Below are 6,728 nucleotides of genomic sequence, written 5' to 3'. Positions count from 1 at the left end.
CCACGGACTCCTGTCTCTGCCTTCAGTTTTACTTGCTCCCCTATGAGCACAGGGCAGTGCTTTCCCTTTGCTGCCTTTGCACCCAGAGTGTAAAGCATACAGAATACCAAGTCCTTCTGGGGGCACCTGGGTGGCTCAGTCGGTTAAGCGTCTGCCTTTGGCTCAAGTCATGATCTCAGGGTCCTGAGATCGAGCCCCGCATCGGGCTCTCCACTCAGTGGTGAGTCTGCTTCTCCCTCTCCCACTCCCTCTGTGATCTCCCGCTTTCTCTCTTTCTCAAATAAATAAATAAAATCTTAAAAAAGAAAAAGAATATCAAGTCCTTCCACTCAAGGACCCGTTTTGGTGGTGGAATCCCCATTCATCAGTGTCGCAACGCCAAATTATGTAGTCCCCGGACCTCGCCTGCCATTATTTTTGAAGACTTTCTCAATGTTTGAGCCCTGCACTTCTCCCTGGACTTTGCTATCGCTGTGACGACTAGCGTGCAAGACTTCCTTAGCTACAGACTGTCCCCGTCCAGCCTTGGGTATCACCCGACCCAATACACTGGAGCTCCTAGACCCCCGGTCCTCGTCTGCCCAACATCACCGCCTCCTGGCTTCTGGCCTCAGCGTGACCAAGGGGAGGAGGAGCTCCCGGGCCAGGCCAGGCATGAGGTTGCCTCAGAGCCATTGTCGGAATCTCCAAGAGGGGGCCTCACAAAGCCAGGTAATCATGACCGCTGTCTCCCAAGCTCAGTGGTTCTCCAAGTGTGGTCCCTGGATCAGCGGCAGCATCTGAGAACGAGTTAAAATGCACAGCTGGGAATTCTCCCAGGAGCCACTGCTCTTCCTCTTCCCCTAAGCGGCCTGAGGTGACCTCTGAAAATGGTTCGCTATTCGCTTGACCCAGAAAACCCTACACAATCATGTAAATCAAGAGGCTCAGATCTTCGTGTTCACTTTGAGAACGCACATGAAACTGCCCAGGCCATCAAGGGTATGCGTATCCGAAAAGCCACCAAGTACCTGAAAGACGTCACTTTACAGAAGCAGTGTGTACCATTCCGTCGCTACAATGGTAGAGCTGGTTGGTGTGCCCAGGCCGAACAGTGGGGGTGGACACAGGGTCGGTGGCCCACGAAGAGTGCTGACTTTTTACTGCACATGCTTCAAAATGCAGAGTAATGCTGAACTTAAGGGTTTAGATGCTGATTCTCTGGTCACTGAGCACATCCAGGTGAACAAAGCCCCCAAAATGCAGCTTAGAATGTACAGGGCCCGTGGTCGGATTAACCCATACATGAGCTCTCCCTGCCACACTGAGATGATCCTTACTGAAAGAGCAGATTGTTCCCAAACCAGAAGAGGAGGTTGCACAGAAGAAAAAGATAGCCCAGAAGAAACTGAAGAAACAAAAACTTAGGGCCCGGGAGTAAATTCTGCACAGAATAAATGCAAATGCAAATAAAAATTTAAAAAATAAATAAATAAAACGCACAGCTGTACTCAATCAAACTCTGGGCATGAGGCCAGAAATGGGTGCTTCACAAGCCCTGCAGGTGATTTTGATGCACACAGGTGAAGTGGGCTGGGGGCGGGGGAGGGGGTTTCAAGGAAGGCTCTGCCGACATATTGTGCCCTTTACACGTCCCCTTGTGATCCAGACGGTCGCCTGGAGGGTTCAGAGCCCTCAGCTGGCCCACGGGGCTGCCAGGCCATGACCTTAGCCCTGGATTTCTGGACTGCAGCAGGAAGTCATCCCAGATACCCAGACAACCAAGGACAATGGGCCAAGATTTCCTGAAACGAGACAAAGGGGATGCAGCGCACACAGCCTTGCGTCACCACCACCTCCCAGCACCCCCACCACCCTGGCTGGAAGGCCACCGTGCTGTTCTGCTCCAGGAAACGCACCGTGTCACAGTGGCCCCAAAGGACCACCCGAGGCCGACCATGGCTGAGCAAAGCTGACCTGGGAAATCCAGGATTGGAGGTAAGTTCCCCAATTTTGAGTTTTATGCATCCAGTAATCACTGAAGAGGGGCATATTGCCTTGCCCCTAAAAAAACAAAACAAAAACAAAACAAAACATAGCATGAGCACTCCAAGACGCCTGGGAAGACGAAGGTTAGAATAAATCCCCGTGTCAAGTTAATAATGAGGTATTTTACATTTATTAGCTTTTTACGTACCAGGCATTATGCTGGGAGTTTCTTAGCTCGGAACAACTGCGTGTGAAAAATACATGTTGCTGGAGGGATGTCGGGCATGGAGGGGATTGTGCTGGTCTCTGAACACTCGGGTTTGGGTCTCGGTTCTGCCACTAACCGCAAACTCAGCGTGAAAGAGGAGATAAGAGGTGCTGGATCCCTGGGCTTTTTCAGATCGGTACATGAGAAAATGCCTAACAGGTGCTCAAGAAGTAAGTTTGGATTATAAATGGCCACTCCCATTTTACACATAAGGAACGAGAAGTTTGGAGAGAGGCTCAATGCCGGCTGCACGGTAGAATCGCCCGCAGGGCTTTTTAAAAACCCAGTAATCCGCACGCCCAGCCCGCAGAGCAAGCGGATTGAAGCCCGTGGGTTAAAGGAGTGGCCCAAGGTGCCACTGACACCTGCAGGTGGCGGGGCCGGGCTGGGCGCCCAGGTGTGCTGATGCTGAAAGCCACGCTCTGGCCCAAGAGCTGGTTCATGGAGGCTCAAGTGCAGGCGACACCTCGAGTCCCAGGGCAGATGTGGCGTGAGGATGCTGGTGTCTACTGGGCGTCCCTAGGACAACACTCACTTGTCCTGCTAGAGCTGGTATTTTGCCAGCAGAACCAGTTTGGAGTCTGTCTTAGGGCTGATCTCAGAGAAAGCAACCCTTTGGGAACAGAGCAGACAATCACACAGAGAAGCTAAAGGTTTCCTTCTGATGAAAGGGAATTACTCTGCCACTAGGAAAACAACCCAGTTGCCTCCGGACACATAAGCTTCACGAGGCATGTTCATACTTACTTCCCAGCTCCGTCACTTCCTAGCTGAGCATCTTTGGGCAAGTTACTTAACCTCTCTGTCTCTCACTTTCCTCCCTGGAAAACTGGGATGATAACTGTATCTATCCCAACGTGTTTCTGTGATGACTGGATGAGATCATCCAGGTAAAGCACTGAGAACAGGGACTGGCACGATGTCAGCAGGTATTAAATTCGGGCTTTCACAAAAACCTGAGGCTCAGCGTCTTACCCCAAGTTAATGGCCAGTAGCGCCGAGCTGGCATCCAACCCAAGTTTTGTAAGTCTGGGTCTAACGTTCCTCTCCTTCTACCGCTGCCCCGGGCAGGTCCTGTCTTCATCAGGGCTGCCTGCCTACGCCCCTGTGTCCACCACGTCCTTCTCCATCCAATTCCTCATTCCTCCTTTTGATTTCATATTTTAAAATTTTTATCCGTTGTATTTGTTTTTGTTTTATTTATTTTTTCTTGTAAAAGTAAAATACTTCCCTTCTCACCGTAAAGGTAAAATAGCAGTAGCAAAAAGGGTGAGGTAAGAAGAATCCACCAGGGATGCCATAAATCGGACATAATTCCTTGTTGCAGGGTTATGTCCTAAGCTCACCATTCTTTCCACCGTGGCTCTCATTCTTTAGAGTCCATAAGAACCGCTAGGAAAACTTGGTTCAAGTCCAGGTTCCTGGGCTCTAGCCTCCAATGTCGTGATTTGGCCGAACTAGGACTGGAGACCCAGGTACCTCTGACAGTGTGGACTCCGAGAAATCTCTTCACGGCACCGTGCCTATTCCTAGGCGATGTTGTGGAGACGATTCACGCGAGCACCCCTTCCTGGCCGTGACCCAGGCTTCACAGCCACCACGTGTCCACGGGGCTTCCAGGGACCTTAATGTGCACATGTCACGGTACAGCTGGGATCTTCCTCCCGACGCAGCTTGGACTCTCTCTCTCTCTGTTGCCTTGATCTCAGATTAAGCATGTGGGATCTGCTGGAAGGAACTCGACCTTCATTCACCTCTGGTGGAACCTGTACATTGACTCTGTCCGGGCAGGTCTGGGTGTGATGAAGCCAAGTGGGGAATCCAGACCAGAGAAGCAGACCCAGAATCTGAGCAGCCTCAATCCACTGGGCAATGGCAAAGTCTGGAGCAGAAGGTTTGAAACTGCAGAAATTCCAGAAGCTGGCCATTGGAGCAGCTGGAAGAAGGCCTAAACCACCAGGGGAGGGACTAGAGTGAGCAGGGGCTGGGAGCTCGGAGTGCCAGGGGCATTTCCCCCGCACAACCCTGAGAGAGAATGCCTCACCTGGCCCCTGCTCGGTTAACCACTCTGGCCTTGACAACTGCTCTCAAGATTCTGCTGAGTTCTCTGCTAGAAAAACCTTTCATGCCTACAGACCGGCTCGGGTTCCTCCATGTGTCCCACTCCTCTGGATTTAAAAGCCTCTCCCTTTTCTTTACCCTTTATTGTCTTGGTTCATTAATAAGATTATGTACTCAGCAGGACTGATGGGAGAGCGAAATTCTTCCATGGGAGAGGAAGAGCCAAATGACCTGGTGGGACAGAGGCCTGATTTTCTATCTTCCCTCTACGATGCTGTCAACCACTAGGGACTGACAAGGGCCTTAGTGTCAGTGCCAATCTGCACAGAGAGCCACTCATGCTGAAAACCATTTTTAATACCTTGAGATGGAAAGACTTCCCCCGGAAGCAAGATGGCCCCTCATCTTGTCACCATGGGAGATACCAAAGGCCTCCAGCTCTGTTTCCCTGACCCTCAGCACCACCGGTCCTGCAGCTTAGACTCTCCCAAGAGGGAATGGGTGGGACTCAACAAAACCAAAATACTCATTTATTAATTTGCGATTAAAGCAGTCAAGTCTTCGTTTTATCTGGTCAACAGAAAAGCATGACCTCAAAAACAAAACAAAACATTGAGGTCAGAGTTGTACGGTAAATACAAAACTAAAGTAAAAGGAGCCAGATGGTGGGGGCACCTGACTGGCTCAGTCAGTAGAGCACGTGACTCTTGATCTCAGGGTGGCAGAGTCTAAGCCCCACATTGGGTGTAGAGTTTACATGGAAAAAAAAAAAAAAAGGAGCCAGATGGTGTAAGAAGTATTTTCCCCAAGCCGTGGTCAGGTAATTGGTTCCCTTTCTTGGTTCTCAAAGCATGGACATTATTTTATCCTTTCGGTGAACCCTTTTCTTCTCGGATCCCACGGTCTCTGCTTCCTCTTCATCTCTCCCTTCTCGGTGCGACAAGCCAACTCTCAGGACCGAGCTCATGGACCTGTCGTGTCCTCGAAGTCCCTTGGGTGGCGTTTCGGCCAGTGTTAGTTGCACTTCCTCATTCTGGCTCGATTGTTTTACGAGCATTTCTGCTAGCATCTCCTCTTGGCCAATTTCCCCTCCCCTTGGGCTAGGTCTGGCCTGCATGTCGCCTGGCGTTCACACGATCAAGGAGGAGGGATTTGGAAGTGGCAGGGCTGGGCCATCCAGCTTGAGAAACTGGTTTTGCAGGAAGCTTACTGCGCTGAGAAACAGGTGTTCCAGAAAGGACGACTGGCACGAAGAAGCAGGAGTGGATGTCACAGGCACTTTTTCGGGGCAAGGTCCAGCTCCCCGCATCCGCTAGTGAGCAGACTCCAGTGAGATCAGTCTTTGTCTGGGTCAAGCTTCAGGCACTCGGTTTCTAGAAGCTGATGAGGTCACTGGGGTGGAGCTGCAGGACTGGCTCATGACCCTTTGCTTACTTCCTGTGCCCTTTGCAAATGGCAGCCGGCCACAGGGGACCAGGGCCAGAAGCCCACAACCTAGCTTGACTTCTCCTATCCCTAAATCACAGTTTCTCAACCTCAGCACTGCCGCTTTGGGCTGGATCATTCTTTACTGTGGGGAGCTGTCCTGTGCATTGTTTGTGACAACCCCAAATTTCCCCAGACATTGGTAAATATCCCCTGCGGTGGGGGTGGACGGGGCCAACAGCCCCTGGCTGAGAACCACAGATGTGGAGGCCACCCTGTGCTTTCAGAATCACAGGGCAGGGGTGGGGCAGCGAGAGCAGCGGACACTGCCTCTAACTTAGTCAGGTGGCTGCAGAGAGAGAGTGAGACTGGAGTGAGGGAAGTGTTGGGATAGGTGGGTATCTCCGCAGAGGGCTCAGATGCTCCCTTGTTGCTACATCTCAAGAACCTGTTTATGTGACAATTTGTTAACTATGTATGGAAATCTTCCCATTTGTGGATTCTGGCCAATTTCAGAGACCCACCATGAAGGCTCTCACATCTACTATGTTTATCCACTCGGACGCAAACTAATCCGAATTTCAAAAATATTAAAAAAAAAAAAAAAAGAATAGGACCTTACTTTTTTAAAGTCCTCAAAGCAAAGTTCTCAAAGCCAGAATTTGCCACCAGCATCTCAGGAAGTATTATTGTTGTTGGCATTGTATCAACAACACTGAGGGTAATTGAAAGAAAAATTCTTCTCTTATGCCATGCCCCAAATCCCATGGCTTTCATATTTTCATTTTTCTCCTAATCCTTTTTTTTTTTTTTTTAAGATTTATTTATTTTAGAGACAGAGATAGAAAGCACAAGCAGGAGGGGCAGAGGGAGAGGGAGAGAGAATCTCAAGCAGACTTTGCACTGAGGGTGGAGCCCCATGTGGGCCTCAGTGTGGGGCTTGATCTCACAACCCTGAGATCGTGACCTGAGCCAAAACCAAGAGTCAGATGATTAACTGACTGTG

The 6,728-nt window shown here is 50.4% G+C and overlaps 1 pseudogene; it reads left to right on the top strand.

The window, feature by feature from the left end:
- Window positions 1-294: 294 nt before the first annotated feature.
- Window positions 295-2,173, top strand: LOC145720694 (large ribosomal subunit protein uL22 pseudogene; annotated as a pseudogene).
- The last annotated feature ends 4,555 nt before the right edge of the window (window positions 2,174-6,728 follow it).

The sequence above is a fragment of the Leptonychotes weddellii genome, chromosome 3 (assembly GCF_054177405.1).
Source record: "Leptonychotes weddellii isolate Sample4059 chromosome 3, ASM5417740v2, whole genome shotgun sequence".
In the NCBI taxonomy this organism is placed as follows: Eukaryota; Metazoa; Chordata; class Mammalia; order Carnivora; family Phocidae; genus Leptonychotes; species Leptonychotes weddellii.
Note: the sequence above shows the minus strand (reverse complement) of the source record. Positions and strands in the feature narration are given on the sequence as shown.